The 18,784-nt window shown below is 38.7% G+C and overlaps 1 protein-coding gene across 2 annotated transcripts in view; it reads left to right on the top strand.

Moving 5' to 3' along the window:
- Positions 1 to 1,009: 1,009 nt before the first annotated feature.
- dgkg (diacylglycerol kinase, gamma) overlaps positions 1,010 to 18,784 on the top strand; it is a 161,481-nt gene continuing 143,706 nt past the window's right edge. For both annotated transcript variants that reach the window (XM_085435537.1, XM_085435538.1), the window contains exon 1: positions 1,010 to 1,406. The gene's annotated coding sequence lies outside the window, so the exon portion shown is untranslated. The remainder of the gene's footprint in view (positions 1,407 to 18,784) is intronic.

Genomic DNA, 18,784 nt, shown 5'->3' with positions numbered 1-18,784 from the left:
ACCTCTGTCATCATTTTAAGTGGGGGAACTTGCACAATCGGTGGCTGACTAAATACTTTTTTGCCCCACTGTAAGTCATCATCAGTGATGACCCCAGCGCTGGCTCCAAACCTTGTTGTTAAATCCCTGCTGCTATGTTTTGGTAAAAGGCCAAGGAGTTATTTATTTAAAAAAAAAATCTAAGAAAACAAAACAGTTTTCAGTGCAAATCAGAATGATAATTTAATTTGTCCCTGATTGTCAATACTCCACTGGCAGAGGTGGCCATGAGTTATTTATGGTGAGAATGTGATCAGACACAACTATCAGGTGTACATTGAATGTTTGAGCTAAATGCTTCCACATAGTCGTGTACTTGCATTCTGGGATGAGTAGCATAGAAGCACAGAGTACTGAAGATGTGCAATGGATACAAACTGTTATCCATTACAAACTGTTGCAATGTTGAATGTTCTTATTGGGATGGCTTGACAAATTTGATTTGCTTGGGGTTTTCTCTGTTTCTAAAGAAACCAAACCACGGGAAAAGCCAGGACTATACAAACTTATCAACCAATTTGGACTAGAATAAACCAACTGTAGGTGCCCTAAGATCTCCCAGAGTTAACCAAAGCCAATAGAGGTTCATAATTTAACTGTTTCCATTCTGGAAGCCTTACATCAGATTAAACACAAACAATTTAACTGGAACTATTTATTATTATAATAGAACCTGCCACCAATGAAGACGTATGACAATTTGAATAGATGTGACACTCTTGAGTCTATTTCCATTCTCTGAAACATAAATGTGATTGGGCATTCTGCCTTTTGTAGGAAATATTGTTTTAAATAAAAAAAAGATTTATTGTTTTTGAAAATTCAAAAAGAATAAAACAGATATGACCGTAGTGAGGACAGTTGAATCAAAGGGGAAGAGAAGAAGCAAGCGCAGCTGTTGATCAGTGAGACAGAAAAGGAAGAGAAGAGAGCAAGAGAGGAAGCTGAACATGGGGAAGCAGAAACACACACACACACACACACATTCGGGAAGAGAGGGAGAGAGAGAGGGAGAGAGAAAAAACAGCAGCGAGCGAGAGAGAGAGAGAGAAAAAAAGGCTTAATTAATTCAGGCTGGATGGGAGGGATGTTGCTTCTGTGCCTGCTGAGGCTCCAGTCAGTGCCTCTGCTGTCGTGCTGCATGTAGCCGAGTGTTTGTGTGAGCAGAGAAGACGACTCGGCGGCTGCTGCCTGCCTCTCTTTGCCTGCCTCATTGGGAACCAGACACCAGTCCAGTCTAGCCACGACTCCACATCCTTGAGCCTGCTGACTGACTGGCAGTCTTTTGGACTGGACTAGCTTGGTCTCTACTAAACGACTAAACAAGGATGTTACTTGGACTGTAGTGAGAGCAGCAATGGCCAGAGGTAGGACAGACTTTCTTGTGACTACTCCTCATGCTCCCGCTTCTCTCCTGTCTGTCTGCTGCTGTTGCTTCCATTTTTCTGTTTCTGTGAGCACTCTCTTCTCTCTCGTTTCTATTTAACCTTTAACTACACTTAAATATTTATATCTCCCGTTTTGTTTCTTGAAAAATTTCTGTCTCTCTGGCTAATGATATTTTCCAACTTTTCTGGGGGTTTTTGTTTTGTTTTGGGTTTTTATTGTAAACAAAACTCTCATTTAGGTTTTGTGATAAAAGACTATCATTTTGCAGTTCAGGAGGTTTGTGACGTGTGTTTGGGTGGAGATGGATTAAAAACCAAAATGCCTCAGACTCATTGTTCCTTAAGAAACAGCTGGCTACAAAACAGTTCAGCAAAATATAGGATCAATAGTGTAGTCTGACCGGGCGGTATTAGGCAACAGAGTCAGACATCATGTTCCAGGTCAGGTTACTGTTCATTTTAAAAATGTCTTTACAGTAAAATATGCAGCAAGCCTAATACAGTGACCTTTGTGAAGGAGTTGCAAGGCAAGAGAAAAATCAAGTAAAAGCATTTCCCCAAACATCAGCTGTTTTGAACCAGGGTGTAAGTTTGAACTAAATGTGTGTGGTCTGTCTTCAGTTCTAATTCTGAGGCTATTATATTTGTATTTTTCATTAAAAAAACACCCATTTATGGGTATATGTTGCACATCTTCAAGTCACTCCCTTGTAATCCCAGGATGCCTCCTTGAAAGCGATGCTTTAGAACGAAGCGACCGACTCCTCGTGATTAATCTCAAATCGGCACGCCTAATTACATCTCATCAAGCAATCACCGAATGTGATGGTTATTTATTCCTTGACAGCATCCACTTGGATGCTGATAAACATTAAGGACTCTCTGCCCCAGCCTCGTCTACATGAACACGACGAGCGAGCTGAAAGGGCAGAGCCGAGCCAATTGGGAGGAGAGGATCAACAGAGAAAATGAGAGGAGCAGAAACACATGAGAAGAGGCTGAGTCCCTAGCAGGGAGTGTGAGGATAGAGGGTGAAGAGAAGAGGATCATTTAGCAGAGCCCTGAAATGCTGCTCAAGCAGCAGGAAAGCATAGAAGCACAAGTGCATGTGTACACCACAGTACATGGCCATGTTGCAGTGTAAGTCATGTTGAAAGAGGATGGCTGCTGGGTCAGTCAAGGTCTGAGAAAACAGTAGTGAAACCTACTGATGAGGAGCTGTCTGTCATCAGAGAGTAATTCACTATTAAGAGGTGAATAAGTGCCTATTTCTTTCATTTACACAGTGACCTGAAGAGGTGATCCCACACATTTTGAAACATCTGTTTCTTGATCGAAATACATATTTGTTCAGTCACATGAAAGCAACATTTAAGAAAAATTAGTGTAAATTCTTCTAATTATTTTACACAAGTCTTCACTACTTGAAGTTTTAGACCCAAACAGTGAGAGTAAAATGAGTCATCACTGGCGCTAAATGAATTAGTGGCTCAGCATCACATTCTGTGTTGTTTGCTCAGTCATGATACACAGTTTTAAAAGCTTATAGACTCAAAGATGATGTTCTGTACATAGGTGACTGCTGAGGCCTTTAACTTATCATTTTAAGACAGAACTGAGTGAGCTGTGAGTCTGACTGAGCAAACAATGACACTGCAAGGTCATAGACTAGCAACTTTCAGTTGCAGAGAAGCCACATGGTAAAAAACAAAACAAAACCTTTTTTTCAATAATCTTCCCCATTGACTTATTTTTAAAAAAAATATTCTTATATGTACAATATGTGCAATCAAGTCATAATGGCAGAACACAAGACTTACATTCTGATGTGACCTTTTAAGCTTGTTGCGAAAACTTGCAACAGTATCATTAATTTATAGCCAGTAAAATGTAACAACTGTCAGCACCTGTCATTCCCATACAATTAACCAATAATCAGGTTTCTTCAACAATTATTTTAAACGATGGTCATGTCACATTGCTGAACAGGAAAAATGGGTAGAATATTTCTACTCTTAAACGGCAATGAAAGGCAACAAAAGCCCACAGAACGAGCCTGTACAAATTGCATGCAATCCACCAGCCAACTTCAGCTCAAGACTTATTTCGGACTTTCATTTTAATCATCTGTTTTGTTTTTACTGGTTTCATTAAGGTTTGGAGAACAAAATGACTTCTTTTTTGTTGGAAAAAAGATTCCACTTTGGGTTGTAATAGACACTGTCAGGTAAACATCTGATTAGAAGTGTATCCACCATCTTTTTGCTCTGATTTTGATCTCCACCACTTCCTACGGGAAATATTTGTCCCTTCAGCTGCAAAATTCTCCACTACATATTTCCACTACTGATGAGTTTCACTCTGGGCCTGTAGCTGTTTGCTGCCACGCAAGTAGTAGTAGTATTGATTATAGCTACTTTAGCAAAAAATAACTAAATTACACATTTTTAAATGAGGCCATGTTGTAACATGACTAATGCAACTTTGAGTTTGTTTTTGATGTTCGTCACACCCTCTGCTCTCAAGCTGTTAAAAGCAGTTTTGTGATTATTGAAAGAGGACAGCTGTTTGTATTTTTATTTCTCTTTTAGTGAAGTAAAAATAATTTTATAACAGTGCTAGTTCTATCAGACAAGTGTCAGCAAAACATGTAGCTAACATGATCAACCCGAAATGTTTTAGGGTGACAAATAATAACCTGTAGTACAGCCTCTATTAAGACTAAAAAGATATCCTAATAAAGGGCTTTCAGCAGTGTCCAGGCAGACCTAGATTCTCCACAGAGCTAAAGCAGAGGTAACAGGCCTCCAGAAGCATTTCATCCTACTGAAGTCGCATTTATGAAGTCAGGCTTTATTAAATGGAGACTATATAATATATTTGCTGCATATGTGTGAAATCTTGCACAGTATTAATTAGACCCTTTTTCATGCAGTAGGTTTTTAACAGTGTATTGCTGACCAAAACTACAAGAGACTACAACCATTTCACTAAAACATCCTTGTATGGTTTTCTAGTGAAGAGGTTGGGTTGAGAAATGATGCAATACAAAGCATGAGGGGCCAAAACAAGGATTGGTCTAACGCTCCAGTGATCCAGAGGTAAATGTGTCCTGAGTATCCACAAGGCTGCATACCACTGTCTCTTCGCCAGTCATCTATATCACACATTTGTACAGTTAAAAGTAACTCAGGAGTGGATGTGCAAAACCTACAGTGTTTTGATATTGTAGTAAATCTACACCGACCATCCACCACATTACTGGAGAACTGCCTAGTAGTAGGATTAGAATTAGGACGTATTTAAGCCACAAATATGCTGCGTTTCAGAACCTATAAGATGTTTCTTTTGAAATCAAGTCTTTATAGATCTGTATTATGGCCTGTGAAGTTATTACAGTTTGGGTATGCCATGTGTGGTCTGCAGACCTGCAGCTCCAGTGTTCCCTGTGGCTCTTTGTGCCTGTCTCCAGTAATTCCCTGCGGCTTTGGCAAAAATATAGATGAATATGAACACATGAATATAAACGTGGAAATCATATGACATGTATATTATGACATATTCCAATTATACATGTATAGTAATGCATGATCTTAAGTTCAAAACAAAACAAAACAAAACTTTTAATGTTCAGAGTGCCCCATATAGTTTAAGAGCAACACCAGTTAAAATAGGACTGTACATTTTAATAGATTTGACTCCACACTTGCCCAAATTGTGTTAATTAAACAATTTTTATGACTTTTATTCTACAATTTCATAAATGTAACAACAACATATTATTATTGAAATAACAACGTAAAGTTAAAATACAAAAAAAACTATAAATAGCCCCTTGCAGATGAGTCATAAGTGGTATAAGATTTTAATCATTTAGACTTTTTAATAGCGTTGATAGTCAAATTTATATTTAAGTTTAGAAAACAGACAGTCCCTCTACTCTGATTCTTTCTGTGAAAGAAGCAAATTAACTCGCTGAATCCTTTTGAATATCTCTATTTTAAGCAGAGCTGGAATTAGCTATATGCTGTAAACCTTCCTAATTTGTGGTGTATATCTTATCAGAAGGGAAGCAAAAGATGTATAACTAAATGCTTGACTTTAGTAGCCTAAATTTGCTAGTGAAATCGAATTATTTGCTGCTGTAAACAGATGTGCTCCTTGAACATAATCAGAACCATAAATCAGCAGGAAGTAAAAGAAATAAAATTATCAATTTCAGCAGCACTTACAGAAGTAATATACAATTTTATTTATTTATTAGCTTCCACCATGTGATTGCTACTCTTCCTGGTGCCCATGAGGGGGGGAAAAAATCTTCAAACTTACAAAAACCAAATTAGAAAACACAAACTTTATAACCAAAAAGTATATTGCATATTAAAAAATAAGCATTAAAGAACTGTTTTGTTCATACTGGATTTACTAGATCTAACATCAGTTGACTTCACTGACAGGTTTCATAATTATGATTAGTTCCAGTATAGGCTAATTATATACAAAGGTGTTGTGGTGCATGGCACTTTCTAGCAACAGCTATCAGCTATCAGCAGCCATTGTTGAAATTACATAGTTCACCTGTTTAGACCAACAAAAAAGAGTTATTTAATTTTACATTTTTTAATTTAATCTTCTTAACCTGTTCAATGGATATCCTATCAACATCACAATTCAACAAATGAGACTTAGAAAGAGGTTTTCCTAGAACCAAACACAACAGATTTAGTTTTGACAATATTTACTGCTAATTTGATAATTTTCACTGATTGATTTACAGCCTGTAAGCTCTGCCTGCAGGCGCTAATGAAGAAGTTGTAAATAATGTATGTATTGCAAATGTACATATTACTTTGTCAGAATTTTAACAAACTAAATCATAAAAATTAAAAATAAAAGAGGGCCCAGATGGCTGCCTTGTGGAACACAAGAGTAAAGTCCTGTTTTTTTTTTTTTACCTCAATTATTTTCTCTTCATTAAAGTCAACACTGAAGGTGCGAAACCATAGTGTTAAGCTTTCCCATAAGAATGTCATGATCAAAACCATCAAGTGTTATTTAAAAACAGTGATAAAGTTTAACAAACTTACTATTGTTAGTATCCCTTTGTTTGTCTCTTATACAGTACTGGTGGAATATTGAGGTATATGCATGTTGCAAAACTGTTTGCCATTTTGACAAAAGTCATCAAACATTTGTTTCGATATTATCTTTTCAAACATTCACTTCCAGTCAGAACCAATAAAATCAAGACTTGTCAAGGAAATTTATGCAAAGGCAATACTTTGGCTTCTATCCAGATCTGGAGGTAAATTCCGAACATATTATAAGGTTAAAGGTCTTACAACTCTAGACTCTTCAGTAATCTGATTTAATGCAAAATGATACATTTCATCTTTCATTATATTTTTCAAGATCTGTTGAACTGAAAAAAAAAAATTGTAAATTGTATACTTTACTGACAAAAAAATCTTTAAAATAAAATTAGCAATACCTATATGCCTCCGAATTCTACATATCTATGAAATTTTATTAATTCATCACATATTTATCACTTTCCATGATTTCTTACTATTATTTACAGTGTTGTCTCTTATTGTTGTGATTTAGTCATCTTAATTCTTTATCTACAATATGACTTCTGTCATAAATACAACCCAATTCCTGAGCAGTCTCTTTTTCCCTTATCTCTCTGCAGCATTGTTGATCTTAACTCATCATCTGACAACCCTTCGCTGTTTGCTTCCCGATTGGAGCATGTTTGTTAGACAGATTCATTAAATTATCCATAAACAACTTGTTTTAACATCATGCATCTGACAAGTTTCTTTTTTTCATGTTATTCAGAAATAGATCCATATTAAAAAATTTTTTTATCTGATCCATGGAATACAGTTCCTCTTCCAGGTTTTCCAATTTTGTCTTTCAGGTGACATTTATCAAGTTATGATTAGTTGAACCCACCCCCCACCAATACAGCCTGTGAACATAATCTTTTAACATTTGTAAATATATCATATGTGTATGTAGAAATTCTATTATGGTCTATTGTGACTCTGTGGTTATTTAAGGGAAACCTTGTTGGCTGTGTCACAATTTGAAAAAGGTTACAGAAGTCTGACTTAAGACTTAAATCCCTTTTTCTTTTTCTTTATGAACAACTCCTATTAAGCCAATTAATATTCCAGTTGCCAAGAATTAAAATATCAAAAAGTGGTATTCCTGGTGATGACCCTAACCCTTTCCAAACTGAAATCCTACCTTATTGTTTGGAGTCAAGTAAAAAAGTATTTTTTTTATGTAAATGTAAATGGCAAATGTTTCTTTGCAATTAAGGGACAAAGAAAAGTTATATTCAGTGCCAGTGTAGCTCAGTTAGATAAGCCATATGCTGCATGGCTGAGAGCAGCCGACACAAGTTTGAATCTGACCTGCGGCCCTTTTGCCACATGTCTCCTCCTCCTTCTTCCTCTTCTTTGTACCTGTCCAATAAAGCCCAAAACATATTAGAATTATTTTCTTTGTCCCTTAATTGCCAAAGTTTGGGCGAACATTTTTTTTTCTCATAAACAAAATGTATATATTGTGATTGCAAAGGATTCAGGTTTTCACTGATGATGATCTGGACCTCAGAGGGTTAAGCCAGTTTTCATCTGATTGGCTGTCCCTTGGAAACAAAGCGTTTAAACAGCAGTTAGGTGGTTTCTGTGCTCACAACCAGCTTTGTACCTGAGTTGACCATATGAAGGACAACCACTCTTTATGACATCACAGAGATCCAATAGTAGAAAAAAAGTTTTATTATATAGTCGTATATACACGATTAAAATGTGGTAAATTACAACAGGTCACATGTCAATACACTGTATTTTTAAGTTAAAGGTGCCATTCGAAGCATCAGTGGTGTTTTTGCCTTTAAAGAGTGTTTACAATGTTTTTTGGTCAGTGCATTTAACTCTGGGAAAGCGGTATTTCATACATAATCATGTTTCATATACACAAAACTCAACCATGACAGGGTGGACAAGCAGCATGGAAACCTCTTATTTCAAACCGACTGCCATTCCTCTTTAAGTACAGTGCAATCAGTACTTGTGTATAGCTTGGCCTTTCCATTTCCCTCTGCGTTTTACACACAATCCCCCAGTTGCCATGACACCAAGGCCTTCCATAAATACTCGTGGTATTTGTGAGGCTACATCCCCAGTAGGTCAGAGAACAGAAAGCCCTATGTGAGCCTTGCCTGCAGCAGTGCTAATCGCAGATCAATCTGCTCCCAGATAGTTTGTCACCTACAGTGCCATTTCCAAGCTGAGATTTTGCTCCATGTGCTGTGGGTGTTCGCCACAGTAGATCACAGAACACACATACATATTGTCTTTTCATTATCCTTGTAACCTTCACAGTGTACACTTGCTGTAGGCAAATAACAGTGTGGTAGAAGTTTAGCAGATGACTAACAATGCTCATCATACAGACCTATGAAAGCATAGGTGAAAGCTATTGTGATTCATTCTCTTGAGATTGATAGAACTATCATAGAGAATATCAATCTTCTAGATTAGGATTTAACGGGCGATGAGTTGGGCGAGAATTAAAGATAGTCCGGGACAAGAAGCAGGAATAGCATATGTGTGATTTTGTGAACATGATGTGTGTGCCCTGTCACGTTTTGACATCAATCAGCAGGAGTCCTTTTAAGGGTAAAGATGAAACACGGTGTAGTCCATAAGGTTACCCATGGCTCCATTAAGTTTCTTTTTTGAAACATTAATAATCACTAAATTTGTCTCGAATTTTGTGTTTGGCCTGTTAGACCTTTGCCTCTGACCTTTGTTGCAACACATTAACAATCTCACAGAAAAGGAGTCTCTGTCAGAGCAGAAAGGTTTTCCACTGACTAAGGAGTGGTTTGTTTTAAGACCAGGATTTGAAATAAAAATGTTATAGTAGACAGTAAACCACATAACTATCAGAAAAGTAATAATAAATGATAATGATGTAATCTTAAAACAAAAGGTACTTTAGCCTTCTGGTTCCATCTTGAAAGTAAAAGCCGATTCAAGTTCAAAATACTCCGTTATGGTTGAATTAAAACAATTCTGTAAAAATGAATGGGACATAATTCCTCCACATCACTTTCAACAGTTGTTTACATTTCTTGCTGCCAAGGGTGGCAGCAAGAAAAAGAAAACACATCTTTTTAGAATTGCATTTTGTTAACTTTTGTCTGTTTTTGTTTTATACCTTGTGAAGCACTTTGTGATTTTTTTTTTATCTAGAAATGTGCTATATAAATAAAGTTTTACTTACTTACTTACTTACTTAAGGCGCTTCATATTGTAAGGTAGACCCTACAATAATAGATACAGAGAAAAACCCAACAATCATATGACCCACTATGAAAAAGCACTTTGGTGACAGTGGGAAGGAAAAACTCCCTTTTAACAGGAAGAAACCTCCTGCAGAACGAGGCTCAGGGAGGGGCGGGGCCATCTGCTGCGACCGGTTGGGGAGAGAGAAGGAAGACAGGATAAAAGACATGCTGTGGACGAGAGACAGAGATTAATAACAAGAATGATTCAGGGCAGAGAGGTCTATTAACACATAGTGAGTAAGAAAGGTGACTGGAGAAGAAACACTCAATGCATCATGGGAATCCCCCAGCAGCCTACACCTACTGCATCATACCTAAGGGAGGATTCAGGGTCACCTGATCCAGCCCTAACTATATGCTTTAGCAAAAAGGAAAGTTTTAAGCCTAATCTAAAAATTAGAGATAATGTTTGTCTCCCAAATCCAAACTGGAAGGTGATTCCATAGAAGAGGGGCCTGAAAATTGAAGGCTCTCCCTCCCATTCTACTTTTAAATACTGTAGGAACAACAAGATTTGTGATTGCAGTGTGAGATTGAAGTGCTCTAATGCAGCGGTCCCCAACCTTTTTTGCGCCACGGACCGGTTTATATCCGACAATATTTTCATGGACCGGCCTTTAAGGTGTCGCGGATAAATACAACAAAATAAAACTAGTACCGGTACTGAAAAAATGAAGATTTATTCATAACACACGTGAAAAGACCCAGGAAAACCAAGTTAACAATAAAAACGATAACAAAATAACGCTGAAAACCGATAAAAACCCTGAAAACCATACATTTCACACCTGAGCCTCAACTCTCGCGGCCAAACGACTCACGGGCCGATACCGGTCCGAGGCCCGGGGGTTGGGGACCGCTGCTCTAATGGAGTGATATGGTACTATAAGGTCATTAAAATAAGATGGGGCCTGATTATTTAAGACCTCTTATGTGAGGAGCAGGATTTTGAATTCAATTTTAGGGACAAGTACTTTTTACACAGGACCTTGGATAGTTCTTTTCCCATAAAAAATGAAATAATGATTTAAAAGCAGCATTTAGTATTTATTTGGGTTGTCTTAGTCTAATATTAAAATTTATTTGACGGTCCTAAAAGTTTAAGTGCGACAAATATGCGAACTAAGAAATTGAGACTATACGATATACTGCACTGTATATGGGCTTGTAGCAAGATATAATAGCGCTTTTGCTAAAAAAAAAAAAAAAGGGGGGGGGGGGGATTCTAGCCCTGTTATAGCTCACCTGGTTGAGTGGGTGACACAGGCAGCATTGTGCTTCCTGCATGTCATTCTCTCTGCCTTTGCTACTATCTTTATCTATTAGTATCTCTACTATCCTATCAACAATAAGGGTAAAGATATTTATAAAAACATTTTTGTAATAAAATAATATTAATAATAGTATAATAATAATAGTAATAAAAGAAGAGAAGAGATCGTGGCTCAAGAGTTGGGAGTTCGCCTTGTAATCGGAAGGTTGCCAGTTCGAGCCCCAGCTTGGACAGTCTCGGTCGTTGTGTCCTTGGGCAAGACACTTCACCCGTTGCCTACTGGTGGTGGTCAGAGGGCCTGGTGGCGCCAGTGTCCGGCAGCCTCGCCTCTGTCAGTGCGCCCCAGGGCACCTGTGTGTGGATGGGTGGACGACTGGATGTGTAAAGCGCTTTGGGGTCTTTAGGGACTAGTAAAGCGCTATACAAATACAGGCCATTTTAATAGGGAGTTAACGGTATTCTTCCCGAGTGCTCTTCTATCTAAAAAACACTTTAATGTCATTTGCATTTATCAGTCAGTCCTCTTGAAGCCCCTTCTCTAGTGTTCAAGTACTTTAAGCATCTTCCCTAACATCTTAGACCACTTCAAGAAGCCTAATGAGCCATTAGAGACACTAATTTGTCTGATCAAAGCAGAGGAAACCTGCCATAGGATTCAGGTGACTGAAGTGATTCAAGTGCTTTGGTGACTAATGCTGAAGAACTGGCCCCACTTCATCTCAAGGGTGAAAGAATTAAACCTCAGCCCACGTGCACTTGCTGTTAGAGTTCCTTCTTTTAGTGAAAGCTCTGAATGTGCAGACAGCGCTGATGATGTGCATTTGAGACACACACAAACACACCCACACAGGAAAATGCAAATTGAACAGCAGATATGAGCTGCTGCAGGTGTGCAGTGCTCGACTGAAACCTGTGCCCAGTCCTGTAGCATGAATGTGACTGCTTGGTTCCTCACTGTCATGCTGCAGGACTGGGCACGGGTTTCAATCGAGCATTGTCGGGGGGCACACAAAGTGGGGTCCAAGGACTTAATTTTCTCTATTATGGTGAATTTTTAGTCACCAATTTGTGTAATTGTCTTTTATTTAGAGGAAAACACAAAAATCCGGCACCAGATGTTCTTTTAAAATATATTTTATTAATATAATGTAGTCAGGCTTTCGGAGGTTGTGAGTTGCTTTCAATTAATTATTCTCAATTTATTGCATTTTATATGGTCCCTGCTGAGTCAGAGCACATGCAGGCTGGCTCTAGATGTGAGTCAAGATGTAACTAGTTTAATCATGATATCGGGCTAATTTTGTTTATGTGTTTTAGTAATTAAATGGTAAATGAAGTGATACTTATATAGTGCTTTTCTACTCTACGGCAAGCCTCATTCACACGCACATTTACATAATGTATCATTCTTTGTCAAATGTTGCACACATACATTCCTTTGATGTCTTTGTGCGACACAGAAAAAGTGAATGGATGGTCTCTACATGCAAGGAGGAGGTGTGATGGTGTCTTGCCTCAAAATTGAAGGCACACTAAACCAGCATGGCTACCACAGCATACTACAGCGTCATGCCATGCCATCCAATTTGCGTTTAGTTGGACCATCATTCATTTTCCAACAGTACAATGACCCCAAACACACCTCCAGGTTGTGTAAGGGCTATTTGACCAAGAAGGAGAGTGATGGAGTGCTGCGCCAAATGGCTTAGTCACCTGAACTCAACCCAGTGGAGATGGTTTGGGATGAGATGGACCACAGCGTAAAGGCAATATGGCCAACAAGTGCTCAGCATCTCTGGGAACTCCTTCAAGACTGTGGAAAACCATTTTAGGTGACTACCAATAGTAGTCACCAGAGCAGTCATCAAGCAAAGGTTGGCTATTTTAAAGAATATACAACATGTTTTGAGTTATTTTACACTTTACAACATAATTCCATATGTGTTCATTCATAGTTTTAATGCATTCAGTGAGAATCTAAAATTTAAATAGTCATGAAAATAAAGAACAACCATTAAATGAGTGTAGTGTAGACTTCATTTAAAATGTAACACCTGTCAACTTACCTATTGTGACCTGTGACTGGTTGCTTATGACAAGTTAAATGACATGTTTTTCTCAGTTATGTTATTTAGTGACTGAAGACAAGGTGTTTTCTTTAAAGATTTTAAAGGCTTATTTGACTGGCAGTAAAACTTCAAATCTAGAAATTGTATGTACTATATTGCCAAAATTTCAATTCAGTTCATTTCTATTCATATATCACCAGATCCCAACAATCGTTGCCTCCAAAAGACTTTATATTATAAGGTAAAGATTGTATAATAATACAGAGAAAACAGAGAAACCCCCAACAATCAGATGACCCCCTATTAGTAAGTGCTTTGACGACTGTGGGAAGGAAAAACTTTCTTCGTACATGCTTTGTCAAAGAGGATAGGATTAAGCCTATTCTTAAAAGTAGAGAGGGTGTCTGTCTGCTGAATCCAAACTGTAAGATGGCTCCACAGAAGAGGGACCTTAAAGCTGAAGGCTCTGCCTCCCAGTTTACCTTTACATACACCAGAGACCACAATTAAACCAGCAGTCTGAAAGCAAAGTGCTCTCTCGGGGTGATACAGTACTATGAGGTCTGGGGCCTGATTATTCAAGACCTTGCATGTGATGAGAAGGATTTTAAATTTGATTTTGGATTTGACAGGGAGCCAGTAAAGAGAAGCTGGTATAGGTGAAATATGGTCTCTTTTTCTAGTCCCTGTCAGTACTGTTACTGCAGCATTTTGGATCAACTGAAGGCTTTTCAGAGGTTTTAGAACATCCTCATAATTAAGGATTAAGTCCAGCTAGAAGTTATAAATGCATGAATAGTTTTTCAGTATCACTCTGAGACAGATGTTTCTCATTTTAAGGCTATTACAAATATTAAACATATATGTTTAATACGTGCATTGAAGGACATATCCTGTTCAAAAATGACTCCAAGATTCCTTCCTGTCTAACCATCCAGAGTTACACACTCAATGGGACCACCTGTACAAATAAAGGGTAAATAGAATATAAACACAAAAATAAGACACTATATTTTTAAGGCTGAGTACAATCACTTCATTTTTATTTGAACTTAGAAGCAGGAAATTAGAGGTCATCCAGGTCTTTAAGTCTTTAAGACATAGTTTAACTTACTGATCTGGCTTCATGGTTAGAAAGTTGGGTATCATCTGCATCGTGGAGAAAATGCATGCTAAAGGCTTTATGTAATTTTTTTTTAATTTCTTTTTTTAGGCAGTGTCATTGGAAGGTGGATGTATAATTCAATCACAATCAGAATAGATCGTAGCACAGAACTTGGGGAACCTGACTGTGTAAAATGGAATCTCCATTTCCATGAACAAATTGGAGACTACTAGATAGATATGATTCAAAGCACTGCAGTACTGTACCTTTAATACCTACAAGCACGGTCTAGTAATAAAAAATTATGGTCATCAGTATCAAATTATTATTTAGGATTTCAATTACTGCCAGCTTGTGGTACGTAGCCCATTAATAGAGATAGATTGATCATATTTAAGTTTGAAACACTGATTAAAATAAGAGTACCATCCCAGTCTTTATCCATGGGGTTTAATATGTCGGCCCACTCTTTGTAGCTATAACAGTTTCAACCCTTCTGGGAAGGCTTTCCATAAGATTTAGGAAAATGTTTATGGAAATTTTTGACCATTCTTCCGGAAGCACATTTGTGAGGTCAGACACTGATTTTGGATGAGAAGGCCTGGCTTGCAATTTCTGCTCTAATTCATTCCAAAGGTGTTCTGTTGTGTTGAGGTCAGGAGTCTGTGCACGCCAGTCAAGTTCTTCCACACCAAACTCGCTCCTCCATGTCTTTATGGAACTTGTTTTGTGCACTGGTGCGCAGTCATGTTGAAACAGGAAGGGGCCATCTCCACAAAGTTGAGAGCATGAAGTTGTCCAAAATGGAACGAGACTCCTAAAAAACAGCCCCACACCATAACCCCCCTTCACTTAACTTTACACTGCACAATGCAGTCAGACAAGTCACGTTCTACTGGCCACTGTCAAACCCAGACTCATCTATCATATTACCAGCTAGAGTCCAGTAGCAGCATGCTTTACACTGAATCTGACGGTTTCAATTGTGCCCGTTGATGTAAAACTTAGATGCAGCTGCTCGGCCATCGGAGCCAAAACCATGAAGCTCTTTAGCTCTGTTCTTGAGCTAATGTGAAGACCACATGAGGTTTGGAGGTCTGTAGTGATTGCTTCTACAAAAAATATAAAGTGGTTTGAGTGCTCAGGTGGCATAGATGCACTACATGAAAGATGCACTATGCACCTCAGCATCTGCTGACCATCCATCCATCCATCCATTCGCTTCCGCTTGTTCTTTTCAGGGTCGCGGGGGGCGCTGGAGCCTATCCCAGCTGTCATAGGGCGAGAGGCAGGGTACACCCTGGACAGGTCGCCAGTCTGTCGCAGGGCTAACACACAGGGACAGACAACCATTCGCACTCAGTGACAATTTGGATTATCCAATTAACCTATCCCCACAAGCTGCATGTCTTTGGACGGTGGGAGGAAGCCGGAGTACCCGGAGGGAACCCACGCAAACACGGGGAGAACATGCAAACTCCACACATCTGCTGACCCTTCTCTGTAATGTTACACGGCCTACCACTTTGTGGCTGACTTGCTGTCATTCCCAATCAGTTCCAGTTTGTTATAATACCGATAACAGTTGACTGTGGAATATTTAGTAACAAGGAAATTTCTTTAATGAATTTGTTAAACATTCGGCACCCTATCACAGTACCAAACTAGAATTCAGTGGCTCCTAAGAGCAATTCATTCTTTTGCAAAAGGTTTTTAGAAGCAGTCTGCATGCCGACACACCTGTGGCATGGAAGTGATTGGAGCATGATGATTTGGATAGGTGAATGAATATGTACAGGACACACATGATGCTTATGGGTAAAAAGTTCAGCTGACTGTATAAATAAAAACGTGCTTGCTAATGATGACAGCCCTCCTGTTGCAGTAATTTGGTCTTTCTGTAACACCCACAGGGGTTGCGTTTGTAACCTTTGAGCACTTGGAGTGTGGGTTTCATCTGTGTGAGCCAGGCTTGGTAATTTCCATGTGGAAATTAGTCCAATAAGGAGAGATCACTTGGAAGAATTTAGCATTATTTATTGAGATTGAGAAATAAATGTGGCAATTAGACTCTGATCACACATCATGGCAGATCGGGAATCCCAGGACTGATGCAATTTAGAACAGGACCCCCTGCAGTCTAGATGCTGGTGGTGGTGAAGATGAGGACTGAGGCTTGACTAGAGCTCTGGCTGAGGTGACTGAGGTGGAGCTGGGGATGAGGTGGGTTATATTGGAAGATGACTGGACTAGAGTAATGATGCCAGTATTGAGACTGACAGTGTGAGAAGGCAATAGTCCTGTAAAGAGCAGAAAAGCAGCTGGACACTTAGAAAAGCAGGCAGAAGAGTGATTACACATCTTCCGTATTGAACTTACACATAAATTCATTTAAATTTCACGTGGTTCAGTCTTCGAGATCACCTTCTCTTTCTCACTTTCTCACTCACTGGGTGGGGTTTAAAGGCTGTCAAATGGTAGGGCTTTCTGTTGTGGGTGGAAATGATAAACGTTTCCCCATTATAAACATTCACAAACAAGTTGAATTCAAGTGTGTCTGCTGATATATAAGCTGAGCTCTTGTGTCAGAGTAGATCTGAGGAAAAATACAGTTTTAGAGTAAAAGAAATGAATTGCACCAAAAACACTCAATCCTCAGTTCAGTGAAACATAGGCTTTGTCTGCCTTTGTTTCATTAAAACATAGGCAGACAATGCAGCATTGCAGTATGAGCTACTACATAATGCAGGTGTGAACTGGAGCTAGAATGTGAGGTTTCTAAAGTGTTTTGGTAATCTACCGACCCAGTTATGACAGGATGTCTATATTTAGAAGTGCTTGGATCATGAAGATTATCTCAGTGCTGTAAGTGACTGATGTTTGACACAGAAAAAAGCTGCTGTCTCTATCCATTTAATCATATGGTCACACAGTCCTATGGCTTCCTGCAGTGGACAGGGAAAAATACTTTGTCTCAGAACATAGCTTCAGCTATCAAAACACTCTTCCTGTAGAAGGGGCCTTCCCAGTCCACAGTATCCTGTTTAGCCCTCTACAGTGGGGACGTCAGAAGCATGCTGCATGGCATTTGGCTTCCAGTTTTACACTGAAGTGCATTGCCTCACAATTTCTTAGTTGGAATTCTGATGACTGGACTATGAATCAACCTTCTGCTTTTATCCTGCAGACTCATCTCCATTTAGTCCTCTCTGCACATAATCATGTCCCTGTTTACACTCCCTTCCTTCTTCTGTCGTATCTCTGAACTCATCATCACTATCCTAATTTGGCAGTGCTTCTCTCTCCACATGCTTAATATCTTGCAACATGTCCTGCTAGTGAATGCTGAGACATCAGACCGGAGTGGTACGTAGGTTCAGATTGAACGGTAATAAAATGGCACATATTCAACTTTCTGCTATCATAGTTTTAGTCGAGGAAATTTGGATGACTGTATTTCTTGTCTTTATTTTGTCATTCAAAGAAATAAATGAAACTATTATATGTTTAAACCATAGAGGTTCCCAACGCTAGCAAACATGATAAGTAACAGACTAATAAAATACTAGAATTTCACTCACTCGCACTCACAAACTGCTTGGATGGGTTGCACCACGGAGTAAGTCACATTATTTGTTACACAATTCCTTCAAAAATGTTCCAAAAGGCACCAAAACAAACAAAGTTGTAAGGGACAGTTTAACGTCAGACAGCCAGTCTGACGTTCAACTGTGGACGGATCTCTAAGTTTGATAATTAACCATATTTTGACCTAAAGAGGACATGTTATAGTCTTTGTTTTCATTATGTAAAATATTGCGATCAATAACTTTAAACCAGCTATTATTGACTGTCTCCATGCCAATGAGTAAGTGGATTTGTCTCAACTCTTAAAACCTCTTTACGTCAGAACAGTGTGGAGATGTTGCTCTCTAGCTGGTCTGTTCTAAAGATAACTGTTGTCAACCACAGACTGTCAGTTGAAAAATGCAGTGCAGCAGGCTGACAAATTTGTTTGATATAGGGAAAATTTCTTTACTAATACCAAAATAAGTCTATTATGGAAGATGTTGCTTGTAGTGCTGAATTTACAATGAATCATCTCTTATATCTGCTGCTTTTGGTTTCACTGAGCTTTATAGTGAGTTTCCGCTCACTGTTAAGCTGTCCAGCCCACAACTTCACTGTTTTGGTTCAGTCTCACCACCCACGCATTGTGGTTTGTGCAGAGTTTGCGATCCTCATGCGGCTTTAAAGGGTGGTTCCTTTCATTTTATGATAATGTAGCTTACACACATATGTCCAAACATTCTGAAGTGCTGTGCTATTCTTTAAAACACATCCATAAGTTTTGGTGGACCTTTTGTAGCACCACAGTGACAGAAGAGCTGCTGTAAGTGTAAATAAACAGAGCAGTGACATACAGTAATTATATGCAACTCTAAAAGCATTAAATGTTTACATGCATATTTGCCTCTTCCAAATTAAAGTGCCACCAACCTGGCAACAGTGTCAAAGGCTGCTATTCTACAGTAG

Source organism: Copadichromis virginalis, linkage group LG16 (assembly GCF_057382275.1).
Source record: "Copadichromis virginalis isolate Kocher_CV1m ecotype Utaka linkage group LG16, C_Virginalis_male_GT1.1, whole genome shotgun sequence".
Taxonomy (NCBI): Eukaryota; Metazoa; Chordata; class Actinopteri; order Cichliformes; family Cichlidae; genus Copadichromis; species Copadichromis virginalis.
The sequence above is the reverse complement of the archived record's forward strand: the minus strand, read 5'-3'. Positions and strand labels throughout refer to the sequence as shown.